The 22,264-nt window shown below is 41.7% G+C and overlaps 1 pseudogene; it reads left to right on the forward strand.

Moving 5' to 3' along the window:
• LOC117553007 overlaps positions 1-22,264 on the forward strand; it is a 105,516-nt pseudogene that overhangs the window by 71,574 nt on the left and 11,678 nt on the right.

Consider the following 22,264-nt stretch of genomic DNA (forward strand, 5'->3'; position numbering starts at 1 on the left):
GTCTCTCTACTTTCCGTCCTCTGTCAGACTCCACTGACCTCTCAGACTTCATGTCTCACAACGGCACCGCCCTCCCAGGCCCGCCCTCCAAGCCAGAGGTCACCGATGTTACCAAGAGCAGTATCTCGTTGTCATGGGAACCGGGGCCAGAGGCGGGCTCCCCAGTGTCCTCCTATGTCATCGAGGCCTTCGGGTACGTCTGTGACCTATGGCCTGCGGCTGCATTTAGTGACCCCAAATGTTGTTGTGGGAGCAGTCAATCAAGTCAGCGTTTTTCATTCTGGATATTCACTATGGCTCACATTTCATTTGAACAGATACATGTTTTTGTATGTAAATGCTAACCATTGGCATATAGAAGCTCACTTTGCAAATTGGTAAGGAAGTAAAACAAATAGTGCCATTTTCCAAATAGTTTACTAAATGAGCGGTAAGGACTACATAGACAAAGCGTGTGTCACAGGGGTTACACTTATTAATGTTTGACATTTAGATTTTATGAGAGAGAATGGCTGTACAAGTCATTACTGTACAGTAGATGTGATAATGTGATTTTGCCTTAATCTATAGGAGCACAACCTACTAGGTTACCCCGAAATAAACGGTCTACATCTATAGTAATGAAGAGATTCATCCTAATCGATAACAATACATGGCAATATATTATAGGCAAACAACAAGACACTGGTCAATCCTGAGAGTTTGGTCTATTTTCTAGTGGGAATGCTTTTTTTTCATATTTAAGTTATCAAATGCGAAAGTTTCATATTTATACACTAGTTATGTCTAACTAAATATGTTGCTCTATTCAGCTGCAGTGTATGACATTGGACAATACATATGAATACAATACATACGTACTTTGAGTCAGGAATCTCACATTGAATACACCACATAGTCCACTTTCACATCTATTTGCCAAATATTTGTACTTAATAAGTGTTGGTTCATATATATTTATTCAATTGTTATGCTATGCCTATTTACAGTATTTTCTGATGTATGGAGTGATCCAAAGAATTGCTTTATCAAATGTTTATATTTCTGTTTTAGAATCGTATGCAAATTAGCACAAAGCTTGTCATACAAACACAACATATGTTCATGCTGGTAATCCACTGCTGGGATTTCATGCTGTTAATCTTATTCATCTGTACTGTCTCCCTTTAACTCTTTGCAGTCAGTCAGTGAGCAACAGCTGGCAGACAGTGGCAGACCATGTGAAGACCACCGAGTTCACAGTGAAGGACCTCCGACCCAACACCGGTCTACCTGTTCATCATCAGGGCAGTCAACGCTCAAGGGCTCGGGGGACCCCAGCCCCCATGTCTGAGCCTGTCAGGACTCAAGGTACAGAAATAAGAATGGAGTGTGCTGAATCCTTAGCGATAAGAATCACTATTCCTCTTCACATGCCTGCATTTCTTTCTCTCTCCCAGACATCAGTCCCACGGCACAGGGAGTGGACCACCGTCGCGTGCAGAAGGAGTTAGGAGACGTGGTGGTCAGCATGCATAACCCTGTGGTCCTTAGTTCCACTTCAGTGCAGGTCACATGGACCGTGAGTACTAACTTATTTTTAAATGAATGGTGATTTCTTTTTATGACCGTCAGAGCAGCAAAACAAATCTTGCCTAAGCTTGTTTGGGAACTTTGTAGTTGGCATGTTGTGGATTAGTTGGCACACAGTGGGTAAACATGGAGGCATTGGATACACATAGTCTGAGCAGCTGGTGCTCCATCAATTTAGAATGGTTTGAGTTGATGCAGGAATCAAGACTAATGTTTCTATTCAGGATGAATACATCACCATTAAGGTGCAACATGTGTCCCTTCTGGAGGCACTTTGCAGTCAGCCCTTTATCTGGAAAATGTTATTCCTGTCTGTTGGCAAGGTGTTCCTGCAGTGTGCTGCTGGAGGTTAATGACACACCTCGGATAGGCTTACGCTAGGCTGCTATTTCGTGCTTGTCTGTACGACAACCACGTCCTGTACTGCTGCTCGCAGGCTGACACAGTGACAGGATAAACCTGCGACTGAGGTCGATAGGAATAGGTGCGTGGACAATTGTTGGACTAGGATCCATTTAAGTGAAACATAGTCATCCATTACCCAATGTCAAGCAAAATGTGTCTGTATTAAAGTGGTTTGTGTTCACTGTTAGATTTGGTCTGAAGTCTTCGTTGCTTTGTGTATTTCCTGTGGGAACAGTTGCAAAAATGTTCTGTTTGCCCATTTTGGAACTCACATTTTTTTTTTTTAGAAATGTATTGGACAATCTGTTCCTGGAAATGTTAGGTGACAAAGCAGAGATGCTTAAAAATGTTTCCCTCATATGCAGCAGTTGTTTCCATTTCCTTAATTCCAGACTTGATCTTGATTAGTTATGCGGCTAGTTTCTAAGACAAAGGAACACAGGCGGAAGTCATTTATTATGATTAGGGCTTCAATCGTATACATTATTATCTCAAGTAACATAGGTTGTTTTCTTAGATGAAATATTTCCGTAGAATCGGGACCTGTCATTTAATTTTCACACAACATATTGTCTTGTTACAATAGTTTTCACTTGGACATACTCCATACCTGTTTGGTTTTGACACAATTATGACATGACACAAATTACACCGCAGTCACATAGCCTGTTTGTCTGGTTCGAGCTGAGCAGGGTGACCAAAACATAGGACGCAACAATTATTGGAATATAATTCTTCCATTTATGACAAACAAGGATCTGACAAACCAGAGAAATCCAGAACTTAATACATGCAGAACTAATCACAAAGACAAAGACACAGCTGGGCCGGATCAGGTAATCAAACAGGAGGGGAAACACAGAGACAGGAAGTAGAAGCAGACATAACAGGGGCCGAAACACTTTCAATATAAAACAGGGAACAGACAGATCGTGACACAGTTAGAATTCAGTTCATAAACAACCACCTTTCTTTAAATGTGTCTCAAGTTTGGTGTTGGCAACACTGACAGAAGTTCCTGAATCTTGTCATCTCTTAGATATACATTTTGGTGACGGCCGTTGTGTAAATGACCCCTTTTCTCAATCTTGGTTAAATGTTTTTCTTTAGAAGCCCATTTGCTTGAATAACATTACATTTGTTGTAGGGAGCTAGCAGGGTAAAGTCTGTTTAATACCAGAATGATTTGGATATTTTGCACACTGATAATTCCAGGGAGTTTGTTGTGCATTTATTCAAGTGGCTATAGAGCAACAAAAGCATTAGTGGCCACTTTAACCCCAATCCGGTGTTTTATAAGGCTTTTAATTCCCAATCATTTTGGTTCAATGACAATGTGTGGACTGAGGATAAGGAGCACGAGGAACAGAGAGAGAACACGAGGAAGAGCAGAAAGATATCCTAATCTAATTTGACTGGTCTGATGATTGGAAAAGCTGCTTTATATCACTTGTGAATGAAAGCCTTTCCTTGCTTCTGCCCTTGTTAAACAATCCATTACTATGATTCCTATGTGCCACATTATTTTACTCCTTCCCCTGAATGCACCGGCAGTAGAAAAGAAAATAATCAAGTCCAAGTTCTGGCTGAAGGTCGTACTCAGGGGTTGTTGTTCAGCTTTGGAAAATGGACTACAACTTTTCTTCATGTAGTTGCTTGCTCCTTTGCACTAATACAAACTGTATTAACTTAGCACAATTGTAACTGACAACGGGAACACAAGCTGCAGTTTAAAAACGGGGCCAAAACACATGCAAATGAAGAAATATCTTCACTAACTTGACAACAGTAGCATTTAAAAAACATTCCCTAACTTGACCAAACAGGGTTACTAAAAGTGGCGCCCTACAAAAAAACGCTGCAAGAAGCTCAAAACACAACGGAAACGGTGACACTAAAAAGTGTTGGATACAAAGTGGCCAAATGTCACTGTGACTGGAAACGTACCTAAAATGTACGTTGAATTGGGTTGATTTAACAATGTGATTACATGATTCCCTCAGATATGATTGCAGATGTGCTGTAACCTAGCTCGTTTATGCAGCGCTTTTAGTAAACCCTACGTATCTTTCGTCAAGTTGGTGAAGATGTTTCTTCATTTATGTGTGTTTTTGCACATGTGTTTTTATATTGGCATCGTTTTTTGAAACTGTTCCTCCTATTAGAAGCGTTAGCACCTGTCGGCCACCATAGAAGTACGCTACCTCCCACACCATCCTCTTCATCCCCCTTTCTCTCCTCCTCTCAGGTGGAGAATCCATCCCAGTTCATTCAAGGCTACCGTGTCTTGTTCCGGCAGACGTCAGGGCTGCCCTCCCCCGGGCCCTGGCAGATACAGGACTTGAAGGTCGCCTCGGAGAGGGACATAACTCTCTCCGCTCTGAAGAAAGGCATCGTGTACGAGATTAAAGTGCGGCCGTACTTCAATGAGTTCCAGGGTGCAGACAGTGAATCCATGACGGCACGCACCATGGAGGAAGGTACGCGACAAATTAATTCACATTTCTGACAAAATAATCGATTTCTCCGCTGACTTTATGCTGCAAGAAATACAAGAGTTAGTTACTTGTGCATGAGCAGAAGCTCTTGTGTAAATTGTTCTGCCTACTTCTTTTATATTTAGTTGCCTCTAGTAATGGCTTCATGGCTAGATAGTAACGGATAATGGCATTTCAAGTACATCCGCCCACACGCATGCTGCTGCAGTGCCGTGTCCCCTGAGTGTGGAAGCAGGTCTCCCAGACAGCGCAGTGGGGGTCTGTGACAAGTCTGGGCCTCTGTGGGTGGGTTGGCAGAAGAGGGAGGGCACAAACTGTCTCCTTTGACATACGCTTAGCTCTCTCTCTGCTCCTCTGTGGACCCCCAGCTGCAAGTCTCCACCACACAGTAACCAGACCTGCCTTTGCCAACACATACATGTTTTTTCAATCTACAATTTTGTATAGCCCGACCTACTTGTCACCAAGTCATGCAGTTTACATCAAAAGTACGAGTCATAGCTCAATCACTCTGAACAAATACACGGCAGAAATATTTTTTACATTCCATAAGACACTGTGGGAAATTATTATCATGAATAAACCTCCATTGATTTGCTTCAAAGACATAAAAGACAGGCACTCCTTATGACTAAAGAAATGCGATGATTTTCTTTTTCTGTTTATAAGTTAAATACAGTATCAAAGTAATGCAATGATAGTGTTCTGTATTACCTTGGGTACATTGGAGACAGGAACGGCTGATTGCTGTTAGGGCATACCTTTGTTGGCGCCAGTTTCTCTCGCCCCACCTGCCTGAAATGCCTCAATTGGACCCCTTTGTTTACTTCAGTAACATACTGTAATGGCATCACCATGTAACACTTGCACTTCTATTGGCTAGCGCTCCAACACATTGTATGAGAGGCTAAGGGGCGAATATCTCTAAGTGGTTGGCCAATCACAACAGAGCGGGCCAGCTAACCAATCAGAGCAGACTGCGCTCTGCTTTCAGACAGAGGGTGAAAAGAGGTGCTGCAGCTCAGGCAGTATGAGAAAGATAAAGGGTTTTTGAACATTAAAGCATGTAAACATGTCACAGTAGAGACACAAAATACAAATATGAACCTGAAAATGAGCATAAACGGCCCCTTTAATAGCATTCCTTCTAACTTAATGTGCTAGAACATCAGAAAAAAAACACAGATACATCCCCGTAACCACTGAACAAACTCAATCCAACAATTGGGAGCATGTAAGGTTGACATTTCAGGAAAAAGCTGGCAGTCAACATGAGATTGTATTCTCTCACTACAGTTTCTACGGTAGAAATGACCTTACATACTCACTTCACTCGCATCTGCTGACTGGGCAGTGGGATTTCTTTGTGTGGTTTATTGCATTCATATGCTCACCAGCTGGACTTTGTGGCATACGGTTTGTGAGAGCGAGTCATGATGAAGCCACTAATGCATCTTCCTCACAGTCAGATGATAAGGATGGTCATGAACGTGGGATACAAAGATACATTCACCCCACTGTAGCCCAATTAAAAACAGCCACAAAGGATCACTAGAGGTCTGTAGACTGGGGACCGTGCACTGGTATCCTGGAAGCAAGGAGTTGTGGAAAAAATTGGTTTGATCTACCGATACTCTAGAGCCCGGAAATGTGCTGCTCTGCAGAATTATCAGGGATGCAAACTTGTCACCTTTCGGCGAAATTTGCCGTTTTGAATCCAAAATAGGTCGTTTGTGTGATCCAAATATTTGTGGGGTATGGGGGGGGTCTGGGACCCGCAGTAATCTGCGGCCGCAAGCTGCTATGTGCCATCATGGACACGCATGGTGTTCTTTTTTTATATATTATAATGAAGCGCGAGCTGTGTGCTCGAGGTCTTCCTGCCTGTCGGCTCTGCTCATTGGATGTATAATAAGGCTCTGCTGGCTCCGCGATGAGGGTCTAGCTTCAGCAGCTACATTACCTACGGGTGCGTTCGTTAATATTAACTGTGCGGTCCGGAGGTCACTGTGGCACAGACTGGACCGCTGGTGAACAGCTGTTAGAACGGGGCGTTTCAGGGTGTTCAAGAGCAGAGCTCCCTGTCGGAGCCGCAGAGCGTGATGTGCACTGAAAGTTTTTCTGTCGCAATATTATCGTTGAGCAAATTAACTAGCAACCTATCACTATCTGCTAACGTTAGCTTTAGCCTTCGTTTTCTAATAGTTTTTTTTCATAGGCTATAAACGGAGATGGTATAAGTATATATCTTGTACTTGAGTAAAAAGTAGAAGTACCCAGGTCTTGTTACTTGAGTTAAAGTAGAAGTACCAGAATGTAGGAACAATCCTGCATTCAAAATGTTCCTCAAGTAAAAGTATTAAAGTAGCGACAGTAAAAGTAGTCGTTGTGCAGATTGGTCCATTTCAGAATAATATATATGATATGTTTTATAATGATTGATCATGAAAGTGTTCTCAAAGCTGGTAAAGGTGCAGCTAGTTTGAATGACTTTGTATACTGCAGGGTAGCTTGTGGATTTACTCCAGGTGGAACTAAAGTCTGATTTAACACTTGATTATATTTCACATCATTCATCCAGATCTGTAAAGTAACTAAAGGTATTAAATACATGTAGTGGAGTAGAAGTACACCATGTACCACTGAACTGTAGTGGAGAAGAAGAACAAAGTAGCAAAATAAACATTGAAATACTTAAATAAAGTACAAGTATCTCAAAATGGTACCCAAGTAGTACTTGAGTTTATGAACTTAGTTACTTTACACCAGTGGCTATACAGATAGAAAGACTAAGCCTTGCACAGAGGCATGAAAAAACATTTTCAAAATGCTCAACAGTGCTGCCAGAATGATAAACTGACTGCTACACAATTAAAATAAATGCTTTTATATATATTTCTATTAGATGTGACTCTTTGGCGTTTCTGTTCTTATTAACACTGCTGCTTTAGTTGGTCTGACTGCTAAAATCATCTGTTATTCCTCATTTTAAAGCCGATATTCCGTGGGGTCGGGGGGCTCGGATCCTTGTCACCTTTTTCATACTTGATGAGTTTGCATCCCTGATTATGAGAAAAACCCTCTATCCATCAAAAGCAGATTGGGAAAGTGCCACTGCCTTTGTGAAAACATATCAGAGGGAGTCTTAGGGGACCCGGGGTCAAAACAGCTGGTGTCTCCCACTGCATACAGGGAGAAATTGTGCATTAAGATTAATGATCCCACATCCCTTTAAAGTTGTTGGCGTGAGCAATTTGGCCAGAAGCAGAATCACCAGGCTCATGGAGAATCTAAGGAAATGTTACAGTGTGGTGTGATAAGGTCCCAGGCAGATGTAACTGATAAAAGGAGGCTGCTTGTTGGAGCCTAAGAGAAAGGGCCAAAAGCTGTAGTTTCTCAAAGATAGAAAACAGATGAATCTCTAACCCCCATGAATTGAACCGGGCGTTGAAGCAAATATGTGTAGTGGCCAAACGGTGGTGCTACACTTCACTGTCAGTCCATGACTTCATTTTGGTCCAAAATGTTCCCATTGACACTCACTGGGAAAGAGACATCTTTATAGCATCATATTATTTTGAGGTAATCCTACTTCACAGAACAAAGACGTTAATTTAAATTATTAGGTCCTCAAGGTTGGAAAATGCACTAAAAGTCGAGTCCAGAGTTTTTTTCCAACCCCATTTACATGATCAGAGGTAGGGCTTAAGAAAAGTGCACATACGAAAGTGCAGAAAAAGTGCATTTTCTGTGCAAGTGCATGAAAACTGTACAATATACATGTTACCCTTTAAATCATATTTCGGCTGATAGTTAGGGGCCCGCCTCCACCAACGATCCAACTCTTTGCTCATTTTGGATTAGCCGGGTGTAAGGCTTAGATAGCTCTGCCAAAATGGCCTCTTTGAGCTTTATGGCCCTTCAAAACATATGGGTCATTTGACAGAGACTACATCCATATTCTACATGTGTTTACTGTATGTCTGATTATATACACTAATATAAGAGCGTGGCACGAGAGTCAGTGAGAGAAGACGAGGCCTGCCTGTTTCGAGCTCCACAATCCAAGGCGATAGAGTTTATGAAGTTCACATGTGTGTTTTATGGGGACAGTTATGTTGACAAAGACATGTTTGCTAATTCATGAATTAATTAGCCTAATTGGTGAACTAATTTGCATAACAGGTTATGTTTACCACTTTAAACCCTGCATAGCAGGACATTAAGCAGCTTAAGTGCCTTTTGTTTAATTACACAGCTGTGAGTAACAACTGGAATGTTCCCTCTGACATTGGCAGCAGTAATTGCTTTAAATGACTCAGTTCATCAGTCTTAATATCAGTATTAGTCTATTTTTGACCATTTATTGTAATGTTATCCTGAGTCATTCCTTGTACTGTAGCCATTATTCATCCTCTGGAATTGTTCTCGTACATAATGGAAATTGCAGAACTACACTTAATGGTTCCTGTCTTCTACTAATGTAAACCTTTGACTGACGGGGCAGGCTCCATACGGTTGCTAAAACAGCATTACAGTACTTAAATGACATTTAGTCGTTCCATAGCACTGACATTAGCCAGTATATATAAGATTTCATCCTTTGGCAGTATGTTATTCTGGTTATAGCTATTCTTTGATGCGCATGTGCTAGTGCAAAGGTTGAACAGCAGAACAGATTTCCATCTATGCTTATCATTTGTCTTGATTTGATTTTCTGAAAAAAATAGCACAAACTGTTCCTGGCTACGGTTTTGTCAAACTTGAGCGTGCTCCAACACTAGTGGAAGTTTGTGCTCTATTGGGTGTTTTTAATTGTTTGTTTTCCCTTCAATAGATTTGTGATTATGATTTGGTTCTGTGAAAGTTGGCCGACAAGGAGATGGATTGCCTTAGAAAATGATGAGCCAGAGAGCCTTGCTGAAAGTCTGGTTTTTATCAGAATGGTTGGCAATCCAAATAATCACTTATGGTTTACTTCCTTCCACGACTGTCCGCCTGCATTTATACAAGTTGATGTCCGGCAAAGATCATTTGTATCCATGGCAGATGGATTCTCAGAATAAATACATCATAAGTGTAGGAGTTTAATATTTAGTTGTTTTGCTTTCTGAACAGTACCATCATCACTTTATAGTGACAGTATTTCTGCGCGAGTCAGTTTAACAGTAATTGCTTCAGAAAGTCAATACAGTCCAAACGGCTGAATATAGATATCCTCAAACTGGGTTGAGTCAATTTGTTAAATGCAATAGAAATAAAGTTCCTCTCATATGGCAGATGAAATCCCTTTGTACTGCCAGGCTGCCAAATATTTTTGCTGACATGCCATATCTGTTTAGAGTCTCTCTTTTAAGCACAAGTTAAATCATTCAGGGAGGTTTTTTCATCTTATTTAAAAAAAAAAAAAAAAAGTTTTAATTTTTTTGCCATCATTTTTTAACAGAACTAGATGTTGAGAGCTTTCCAGCTGTGAGAAGAAGTGCAGGGTTTCTTATACTAACATGGCCTGGCTTTGTTTATCTGATATACCAATCAATCCTCACTGAGACACTGTGCGTTGCATTGCTCTCCAACCATTCACAGAAATAATCACCCATTTGGAAAAGTCACAGTAACCAAGTTGCTCTATGACCATGTGGCAAACAAGGTGATCCCTTTATGTGTAACTGCTTTGTCTTTTGGTGCATTCACCCCCTTGCTTACATGTATCCACTGCAGATAGTATTCTCTTTTTCCCCCCCAGTCTTTAGTTGGGTTCAGAGCAGATATTTCATCCACTCGGTCAGAACAAAATGATAGTTTTAATGGAAATCACGAGAAACCCAGAGCGGTTGTGTAGTCCATTCAGAGAGAGATGATGATGATGATGATGATGATTTGCTCAGTTGCGTAGACATGGTGTTTGCCTCCCGCTGCCTGGAGTCTCATCAAAACACCAATCTGCCTAGACAGGTTATCAGGCCAGTTTGGTATGTACAAAAAAAATGACCCATTAAAGAATGAGTTTGGCACTGCGAGGCATGGTGCTACACTTCTGTTGACAAGCCATCTCAGAGTCCTCATTATAGGACATGGAGGCCGACTATATTCATTTAAATAAGATGTGCAATAGTGAATACAGCTGCTTTGAATTTGTTTAAACGTGGTCATAATGGTTGTAGTACATTATAGAGTGATGTTAGCTACTCATTTAGGGCCTTTTTTTCTTAGACGAGGAAATTCCACTCATTTGTAAACTTGTGGGGGTGCTTGGATTTATCACTATATGTGCAATAAGTAAAGTTTGGACCTTAATGCTTGTTGTGTATAACTTTTGATGCGAGCAAGATGATAGGCTATTAAATTCAGTATAATAAAAGAATGTCAAATATTGTTTAGGTCCCAATGTACCGCCGGAAAGGAAAGATTATATCATCAAGATATGAAATGCAAGTGCCCTGGTAGCCATCTGCCAATGTTGGTTTCAAAAATAGTTTGTTATAAGCTATGAATATGAGTTGAGTTTTTTTTATATGATAAAACTAGAATGGAAGGCCAACGGTGCATTCACGTGTTCCTCAGATGGTCCCATATCCGAATTTGAATGTCATTTTTCAACTTTGGCGTGTCTATGAGCTTTACATTGACAAAGAAAAAGGGTTGTTGTTTCGACTTAATAAACTATGAATATGTGAATACTCACTTAACGGGAAGAAACTCAGCTATCAGACAATATTAACCATGTTCAGCTAAATGAAACAAAAGGGTAATAACAAAGGCACTGAATTACCCCTGAGCGACATGGGAAGCAAAACCAGACATCACACCACGTAGCATTATGGAGCAAACACGGGATCAATTCTATGCTGTTGTTCTGATCAAAAGTTGTGTTCAATTGCATTAAAACGATAAAAACGCTGCTGAAGGTTAATCCATAGGTTAATCCAATGTGTCTGTGTCACTTTGAAATGATTACTGATAATCCATCTTCATATTTATGTCAATAACGGAGATTTCATATTAGCTGCTACTAGACCGTATGACAGCTTCCGGTTTTGGGCATTCTGGCTACGCATCACTCATTCACCAATGGGTAATGTTTAGATGGATTTTAAGAACTTCCCCTCGATTCTAACCGTTAGAAAGAGATGTCAGTCATCAACATTGACCAAGGGGGGCCATAGATATGTAAAATGTACCCAAATGACCCAATATGTGGTTTTTATTTTCTAAATCTCTCTAAAAAGGTAAAATGTCACTTGTTTTGCATCAATCTTGATACAGGGTACTTATTATATGTTATAGTTTGGATTCCTAAAGCTTTTAGTCTACTATCCCATCATTCAAGGGTGGTTTTCACTATAAGTAATGTTTTCTTTTTGGACGGACACTATCATTTACATTTTTTTACTGTGTTCAATCTGAATTTACTTTAAAATAAAAACATCTATATTGATTCTCACTTTTCTACATCCAACTCACAGGTTCATCATTGCTTTGAGAACAACGATTATTAATTTACCCATTTTAGAAGTGAAGTTATTGTCATTTGTTCTGGGAATGTCATTTTCGAGCCTGAGGCCCGAAAAACAGGCTCGGGGCTCAACAGGTTAACCTTTTTTTAAGGGGGCATTCACATGGATTTTTCATCACATCAATGATTGTGTCTACCCCTTGATTTGGATCTCCAAAAGGGTTAAATGGGTTCTTCTTTGCCAAAATTACTCCCTTCTACCAAGTTTTATGAAAACAAAAAAAGTGTTTTTTTCATAATTCATGTTTTATACATGCTTTTATGTTCAAAAAGCTCTTTATTTTTCTCATACTGCCTGTGCTGCAGAACCACTTTCACCCTCTGTCTGAAACCAGAGATCAGTCAATCAATGAGTGTGTCTACCCCTTGATTTGCATCTCCACCAAAATGAAAAAGGACAAGTGTTAATCCGACTGACAGACAGACCAACAAACCAAGCTGGAAACGTAACATCCTACTTTTATTCTCTCTACTGATGTTTTTGGTTTGTTTCTTAAATCGTTTCACCCCTCTTTTCCCATCAGCACCTGGTGCGCCTCCGCAGCTAGTGACAGTGTTGACAGTCGGGAGCCACAACAGCACGTCCATCAGCGTGTCATGGGACCCCCCCTCCCTCCGACGAGCAGAACGGCATCATCCAGGAGTACAAGGTAGGATCAAACTGCACCTGATACCAAACTGAATATTTGAGTCTTGTGCTCTACGACGTTACAATGAATTCTGTCTGCCGTGTCTGTCTTTGTCAGATCTGGTGTCTGGCCAACGAAACCCGCTTTCATGTCAATAAGTCTGTGGACGCAACCATCCGTTCAGTGGTGGTTGGGGGGCTGCAGAGCGGAGTGCAGTACCATGTGGAGGTGGCTGCCGGCACCAGCGCAGGGGTGGGGGTCAAGAGCAAACCCCAGCTCATCATCTTGGGTAATCCACTCACTCACACACATGCACCAAACCAGGAGTCAAATGAAACGACCTCCTAATGTGGGACCGGGGTCTCCATCACAGACTGTGGCGGGGGGGGGTCTGGGAAAATGATTTAGCAATTTATTGCACATGAAGAAAGAAGATTGCGCTTTACAACGCATACGTCTTCGGAGAAATCAATCGCAGTTCATTAAGTGTAGTGTCTGGTAACACTGTGCCAAGTACTGTTAGCCATATCAATAATCTTCTTCAATATGTGGGCAGCTGGTGCTAACAAAGGAGACAGTGTTTTTGTTGGAGCTTATCAGCCTATCACATCTTATAAAATACCTAAAGGATGCCCGGAGTATATAAGCCAAGAATCAATATCGGACTCCGCGGCCAGATGCTCTTCAACTGTGACTTTTGACTGATATATAATAACACCCTTAACGCACAGAGAAAGGGAAATATACAGGCCGATGGACTGAGGCTTAATGACGGGAGGGTGGGAGGGGCGGGGGGGGGGGGTTCCTGCTGGAGACTGTGAATCTAATTTCACAGCACAGTAGCCGCAACAGGAAAATCAAACTCTGTCAGAGCTGCTCTGTCAATCTCGTGTCTTGCAGCTCAAGTTGATAAGTGCACTGCTGAATTGATTTACTCTACTACATATTGGATGCACTGATGCTGTTTCCATTGTGTGTTTTTTCCCTTTTGCTTTAACCCCTGCGTTGTTCTATCCTCTTTTAGTTCTAGTTTCATGCGTTTTTAATATAGACTCATAATTGGCCCCGGAACAATGCTTATTTTGCTTTTATTGAATGTATAATTTCCTGAAGTGAGTTTCCTGGTGAGTTAGACAAAACACAGAACATTCACGCAGTGAGACTAACAATACTGGTAATTGTTGTATTTTTTTCATTTTCCTCCTCTATCAGATATTTATCCTTTTTTGTTCACATTTCAGGCATGTTTTGGACCACAATGGAAATGAAATTGATTTTATATTCATCCCAAATGATTTTCATCACGCACAGCAGCTTGGATTATAATTATTTATGCATTTGTCGTGTGTATGTGTGTGTGTGTGTGTGTGTGTGTGTGTGTGTGTGTGTGTGTGTGTGTGTGTGTGTGTGTGTGTGTGTGTGTGTGTGTGTGTGTGTGTGTGTGTGTGTGTGTGTGTGTGTGTGTGTGTGTGTGTGTGTGTGTGTGTGTGTGTGTGTGTGTGTGGCTGGGTGGGTGGGTGGGTGGGTGTGTGTGTGTGTGTGTGTGTGTGTGTGTGTGTGTGCTGTGCCCCCAGGTGGAGAACTGAGGGACGTTATGACGGGATCGGAGGGCAACAATAGCATCTCAGACGTGGTGAAGCAGCCGGCCTTCATTGCCGGTTTGGGGGGGGCCTGCTGGATCGTCCTCATGGGCTTCAGCGCGTGGCTTTACTGGAGGAGGAAGAAAAGGAAGGGACTCAGCAACTATGCAGGTAGGAAAAAGAAAAAAATATGTTTACATTGTTCTGCACCAACACAGAATCTCCCAATTGGCTGATGTCATCCCTTATGCGACTCCATTTGAGTTGGCTAAAATGGAGAACAATGGGGAATATTCAGCACAGATGGAGAAAAAGGCCCTATTTACTTTAATTCACTGCGCAGTGATGTGCATCAACTCTGAGTTCCATCAGCAGTGCACCGCCACAGCCTAATACATTCATGCGAGATAAGTAATTTAACATCCCCTTCCATTAGACCATGGCTGGTGTTGTTTGCACATTAACACGAGGTACGTCCGGGTTTACGTATGGGATAATATTTTATCCCTCCGTGAGTCAAGCATATAGCGGTGAGCTGCAATGTGTATTGCAGTGAGTCAGGGATGGAGCGCAGTGGTTTCTGAATTCAATAGGGATTTACATGATTGAGTGCTGCTTTTCTGATCCTTTCTTTCACAGTTTAAAAGCAAAACACCACTTTTTTAGGGGGAAATATAGCAATGTATGTACAGTAATAGTTAGGATGTAACATATCCTAAGATATCATTTATATAATATTTGTTTAACATTATTCACTTTTATTTTTACAGCCTTTTAAGACATCTGTCATGCTACATTTTGTGTTTATGAAGAAAGAAAAAAATGGTGTTGATGCCTGAGGGCAAAAAGGGTCAAATGTCTCGCCCTCATTTCACCTTTATCCCTCAGGGTAAATCAGCATAATTCATAAAATGCTGGAATGGTATAAATCACCAAGCAAAGCAAAAAGTGAAAGAACTGCTCCTGCTTTAATGAGTGTTTTTGAGCATGTTAATATGGCTGCTTCTTACTTCTATATCATTTTTGACACTTTATTATTCTCTTTTGATTTCACAGTTCAGTCCTTCACCTTCACTCGAGCAGGTATGTCTTTACATTGTGCAAAATAACATGGCAGTAATTACGCCTTTTCCACATTCTTGACAGCAGTAATGTATCAGTCATTCAAATTGATGGCAGGGCTGTACATTTTTTGGTGAAATAATTGAAGTGATTTTTCTCTCCTCCCCTTTTTCCCCTTCAAGTCACATTCCAAAGAGACAGAGGCCTCATCAGAAATGGAAGGTAAGAATCCAAATTTTAAAACGAAGAAACCTTACAGTGAGAGCTGTCCATGTGACATTTCACCGCCATAATGCTCGGCCTATTGTAATGAAGACTTTTTTCATGTTGAAGCAAATTAGCATACAGGCTCCAATATCCCCGCTGTTACTCGTTTCAGAGTACGATTTGCCCTGACGTACACTTGATGAAATCATTAATCACTCCTTCGAGGTGAGCGCTTCCAATTAATGCAGGTGAGGGTTCTGTTCGCTGGCTCTCTGTCAGTTCAACAGAGGTTGTTGGCAGAGCGAGGGGTCGTTGGAGGGCATGCTGATAAATGTGTTATAATGGCATAATAGTACAATGTGTTGGGGTCGTGTGTGGGCACGGCGCAAGGGAGCCTGAGAAGGCTCTGTCCCCCCAGGGTCGGTGCTTGGTCCTCTGAGGAAATGATAGGAGGTTGGTGTCTGAGGAGTGGAGAAGGAGTGTGGTGATGGAGCAGGTCCCTGAGGTAGGAGGGGGCCTGGAGATGGAGGGCTTTGTAGGTAAGGAGGAGGACCTTGAAATGGATGTGTTGTGGCACAGGGAGCCAGTGGAGGTTCTGCAGGACAGGGGTGATGTGGTCATGGGAGCGGGTGTGGGTGAGGAGACGTGCGGAGGAGTTTGGATGGTGTACCAGAGAGGATGCATTAGCAATCAAATCAAATCAAATCAAGTTTTATTTATATAGCACATTTATAAATGATTTTTGGTCGAGCCAAAGTGCTGTACATATAATAAAAATAGCCTACAGTAGAGACACTTTACAGCAAATACAACAGCACAGATTGTTCAGAATATCAGTATGAGAAAAACAACACCCTCTATCCTTAGTTATAGCAATAGTCTATTCTGGATTAAATGAAGGCATGGATGAGGGTTTCGGCAGCAGAGAAAGAGAGTGATGGGCGGGGACGGGATATACTTTTGAGGTGGAAGAAGGCAGTTTTGGTGATGTTCTTGATATGGTTTTCAAAGGAGGAGTCGCTGTCGAAAATGACTGAGGTCATAGATATTAGAGGGGAAGGAGAGAGAATGGAATTGTCAATGGTGAGGGAGAGATCGTTATTGTTTTTGTAAAGAATAACGTATGTAAGTAAGTACATTAACTGAAGGACTTTACTTAAGTACCATTTTTAGGTACTTGTACTTTACTTAAGTATTTCCATTTTATGCTACTTTATGCATAAGGGAAATAATGTTTGTCGACAGCAGTAAAATGCAACAATATTAAAATGTCATATATATAACTATAAATATAATTATATACACACATAAAGGCAATGCACAATGATTACTTTTACTCTTTATATGTTAAGTACATTTAGCTGATAATACTTTAACTTAAGAAAGATTTAGCATGCAGGACTCTTACTTGTAATGAAGTGGTTGGACAATAATGTATGGGTACTTTAACTCAAGTAAAGCATCTGAATACTTCTTCCACCTCTGCTTTGAGAGTCCACACAGCGGCCAAGAGAATGATAAACAAAATGCCAGAAGTAAACCTTGCCTTTGTATTTGTTAGTATCAAAAGAGAACACTTGCTTTGCAGGAAGGGAAAGAGTGAAGGTCCTCTGCTTTTTCTTTTCCCTCCTTTTGCCTCTTTTCCTTTTGTCACACCTTAACAGGCAGATAAGCCCAGAGCTAGAACTAATGTAGCAAATAATGGACTAAAAATAAACACTTTCTCTCCCCGTTTGTTTGCGTGAGCGTGCTTCTCCACATATGTGTTGGTGTTGGCACGTGTTTTTCAAAGCAAATGTATGTAAACGCTTGCGTATTCTAAAATTGAAATGATTGATGTAATTGTTTGAACACCTTTAAGCCATCACCAAGTCAGCTATGAAACAATTCCCTTGGCATTTGGCGAATCAACCCCGGTGGAAAAATGCCAAACATATGCGGACAGGGTGTATGTGAGTGTTTTGGTGTTTTTGCAGCAGCTGATAAGAAGTGGTTGTAAATTGCCTCTTTTTTTCCTCCTCCTCTTCTTTCTCCCTAAATTGCCGCCCACAACTTTCCTACCTTGAAGTCAAAGCCTGCATTCATGCTCGTTGTATTTCACTAAGACAAAATGACACGGTAGCTTTCCTAAACCACCTAATGGGCTTTTGCTGTCTCTGTTGCTATGGAGACGGTACACCACTGTAGCCGATCTGCCAGAGGCTGTCCATGATTCTCAATTTAAAATGTAAATGTCTGTTGTGCTAAGGCTCTAAAGTGGATTTAGTGTGTATTTAGGCCTGCCTTGTTTCTCCGGGGAGAGTTAGGAGTGCTGGAGTTAAGGGGAGAAAGAAGTCTGATTTATAGACTTGCCATTTTATGTCTCTCTGTTGTTTATTGTCGCCTCTTCGCCCAGGCTACTCCACAGGCGAGAATATGCTGAATGAGTTTTCACATCAATTTGTTGTTGATGCAGCAGGAAGAAAATGAGCCGTACTGTTACGATGGAGGCTGGATATTTAACTACGTCTTCTTGTCTTTGTCTCTTCCCAACAAACATCATCTCCCAGCCGACCAGGGCTGCTGAAAGCGGGGGACCAAGGCCTCCCCTGGTTGGCTGACTCCTGGCCCTCCACTAGCCTCCCAGCTAACGGCTTAGGGAGTCCCAAGGGCGGAAGCAACTTTGGCCGAGGAGGTAAGAAACCAGTAAACAGGCTGTGGGTGTTGGGCAAATACGGTTCTAGCAATGCCTGGTCAGACAGTTTTGATGCTCATCCGTTGGGAAGCGCAGTGACAGGACATCACAAACACACAAACACACACACGCAAATTAAAAAACAGCCTCTGAGGGCTATATTTCACTAATTAGCTTTGACAAGGGTGATATTTCGCCGTGTTTCTCACATACTCTTACTGTTTTTTTCTCTGGTTTTATGGGATCGAAGTGTTTATCATGTATTTGCATGTCCTCTCAGCTCATTGGAACCCCGCTGAGCTGCAGGCTTTTTGTTTGTGGGAGAGTAGAGCTGAAGGTTAGCGCTGTGTGAATACCACTCTGGTGTACGCTCCCACCGGGCCCCCACAGCGCGTTGCATGCTAATTGTGCAAGTAGATAATCACTTTCATTTATATCAAGTCCATTTGAGATCTGTATTTAACTAATACCGAGTGCCAGAGCAGCAGGAAGCGCTAATGACCTTAAAGATCGTTAACTTCATGTCAACTTATCTCTCCATGATCCCCTCTTCTCCCCCATCCTCGCTCTGTCGCTCTCCTCTTTTGTCTCAGATGTTTTACCATCCGCCGCCGTGGAGAAGACTGGCACCATGCTGTCTGATGGTGCCATCTATAGCAGTATTGACTTCATGGGGAAGGCAGGGTACAGCAGCCCGGCGCGAGGCATCCAGCCCACCCCCTACGCCACCACTCAGATACTCCAGTCCAACAGCTTCCACGAGCTGGCTGTGGACCGACCTGATCCCCGCTGGAAGGCTTCTCTCCAAGCCCAGCAGGAAATGGCAAACCTCGGCTACTCGCTGACTGACAGGCGCCCTGGCAATGGTATGTTGAAGTTCAGTTTTAGTTTTTTCATGCTGTGATGTTTTCACTCGTGTGTATGCAACTTGGGACTCTAACAGCAAGGGGGTTTATATTCTATGACTTTAAGGGAGTTGGCAAAGGAAACCAGAAAAAGAGCTAAATGAAAAAGGAGAGAATTTATGTACATATTCACAGCAATGGACCCCCTAGGATAATGTTCCTTAATTACCCTTCTGTCTTCATCACAATTATACCCCAGGAACTCGTCTAGCCCAGAAATGTCACCCAATCATGACGCATTTCTCTGGGTTAACTTGATTAGCGATGGCGGAAAAATCCCTCAGTGTTCCGAGTTTTTTCATGCAGTGTATATACATTATGGGAAATGTGTTGTTGCTACGCACAATAGCCTGTGTGCTCAGCTAAATGTCAGGCTTACCGCAGATAAAGTAGAACGAATGGGGAAGCGACTTAAAGGTGGTTTGCCGCAGGTTTTGGTGGCTCTTTAAGGAAATGTCAACATTTAGAAAATGCGCTGTCAACACACACACAAAAAAAGAAAAAATAATTAACACTGGCTGCGAGACAGGATTGAGAAAGTTCAGATAAAAGATAGCTTTCAAGGTATGTGTTTGTGATTTCAGTGTGTACAGGGATTTCTTCGCAATGTGTAGACCTACTCTTCACTTACCTCCCCCCAGGTGCAAAGGTCGGGAAAAAAAAGAAGGTGAAGGGTGGGACAAAGGCCTCTAAATCAAATGGGACGTGCTGGGCGAACATGCCCCTGCCTCCACCACCCATGCACCCCCTCCCTGGTACCGAGGTTGACCTTGACCGCTACCCCCAGGATAACCACGGAGGAGGGTAAGATACATTCATATCTCATCAATCTCTGCCCCTAGAACGGATGCACACCAACACCAAAAGAAACACGTTGAAGGAAGAAACACATGCAAGTACAGAGGTCACAGTATCCCGCACCTGTGGCATGTGTGTGTGTGTGTGTGTGTGTGTGTGTGTGTGTGTGTGTGTGTGTGTGTGTGTGTGTGTGTGTGTGTGTGTGTGTGTGTGTGTGTGTGTGTGTGTGTGTGTGTGTGTGTGTGTGTGTGTGTGTGTGTGTGTTTCCATAGTTCACACAATGGTCAAATAGACCAATAGCTGCCTATTTTCCTGATAATGAAAACCCCGAATAATGCTTGTTCCTTTCCTATAGTGTGTTATCTAGGTTTTAGTGCATGTAAATGGTCTGCAGAGTCTAAAATCCCAGTTCTCTCCCACACATCCCCTCTGCCTGATACACCTTGATTAGACTCCTTTGATTACTTCCGGGACATAATGACATCACTAATCACTAATCTTCTATTGGCTAGCGCTCTAACACATTGTACGTGATAGGCTAAGAGGCGTGACATCTCTCAGCTGTTGACCCATCACAAGAGATACATCGATAGATCTGAAAACTATCAGTTGATTAATAAAAAATAAAAATAAAAGTTAGTTGCAGCCCTTAAACTTAGCTGTTTTTGTATTTAACTTTCCAATGGGAGAGAACCTGATTTTGATCATTTGTATCTGTTTTTTAGACACACATTTAAAGATTATTAGGGAATGTATTTAAAACAAACATGTGACTTCAGACATTTGGTCCAACTCCAACCAAGAAAAGTCATTTTTTCTTCAAGTCATCATTTGTGGTCCATTCAAACCCTTGGTTGAGGCAATGTACTCTTAAATCTTGAAATAATTCCCGTCCTGTTCGACAATATGCAATCAGCTGTTCAACAAAGTCAACTATGTTTATTAACACATAACACATGTCTTCTACATGCCAGATATGACAGCAACAGTTGGGCCCCTCCAATGTCTGTCCAGACCTACCGCCACCAGGGTTTGGACAACGAGGAGGAGGATGACAGAGGTCCCACCCCCCCGCTGAGAGGAAGATCTTCCTCGCCAGCGACAGCTTCCTTCAGCCAACCCTCGTCTTCCTCTCTCAGCTCTACCCACCACGATGAAATGCAATCCATTCTGCAGGCCCATCTGGATGAGCTGACCAGAGCTTACCAATACGAGGTGGCCAAGCAGTCATGGTAAGGAACTTTTAGAACCAAAAGCTAACTACATTTTGAGCCAATGGCATTTAATTTAGCTGTCGCTTTTATCCAAAGAAAACAAAGCAATAACCCTGCTGCTACATTATACATCAATTACAACTGTATTTAAATATTACGTTTTGTGACGTATTAGAATAAAATACAGCTTACTCCAAATGTTTCGTAAATCTCTATGTATGGCAGCTATTCCATTCCAGTGTTTGTAGAATTCCAACACAGAAATGTTTTCAGTAGTTTATAGAAACTGATAATGCTGGAGTGGTCTCTTATTATTTTCAAAAGCTGTAAATACATGTTTATATAAACACAAGTTGAAGTAAAAGTCCATCTAGGCTGTGTATTGGCACAGGAAGATATATCTTTTTTTTTCTTATGATAATACTTATTATAATTTGTATGATTATTATTAGCTATCAATAAGCCAAACCTTTCTACGTCCTACTTACAGAAGAGAGATTTTTTTCTTGTCAAGAAGTCGGAACAGGTTGGTTTTTAGTCAGTAGTAGATTATGTTTCTTTGTTTAAGATAAAGACCCTTTTTGTGACTCTTAGATCATTTGAAAACGTAATGTGTGTATCCATCTGAATAATGTTCAAATACATTTGCTCTGCACAGTAGGAGATATACCTGTAATTATATTCATTGTATGCTGTAAGTTTGAGTTTTACATATCAATAGCCGATGTTTGAGCGTCTTACAATACTGTTATTAACATGTGTCAGTCCCGATCCTGCGCTCCATGTTTCTTGCGGGCGATAAACACAGCTCTGCATTGATTGCACCTTTTGATGGAACATTGGAAAACTTGACAGGTCAGGGGCGACACGTGTTGGAGGGTAATGACTGGGTTTAGTCTAACATGCTGCTCTGACATCAGTAAATAGAGTTGGTAATTATGCATGCATCTACTCTATGGCGGGATGTGAGCCATCATGGAGGACAGCTGTGGGGGAGATAAGAGGCATGTTGGTGACAGCCTTGCCCATCCTGATATCCTACATCCAGCCCAATTACAACTGCATTGTGTGAGCAACACACACCGGAACAGAGAAACTAATCAGTGGAATCACTTCAGGCATTCATAGTCTGCACATTGCATCTTATGTAACCTGTTTTAGAGTATTTACCTGATATTCATTGCTTTTTTTAAATGTATTTTGT

Source organism: Gymnodraco acuticeps, unplaced genomic scaffold (genome assembly GCF_902827175.1).
Source record: "Gymnodraco acuticeps unplaced genomic scaffold, fGymAcu1.1, whole genome shotgun sequence".
Lineage (NCBI taxonomy): Eukaryota > Metazoa > Chordata > Actinopteri > Perciformes > Bathydraconidae > Gymnodraco > Gymnodraco acuticeps.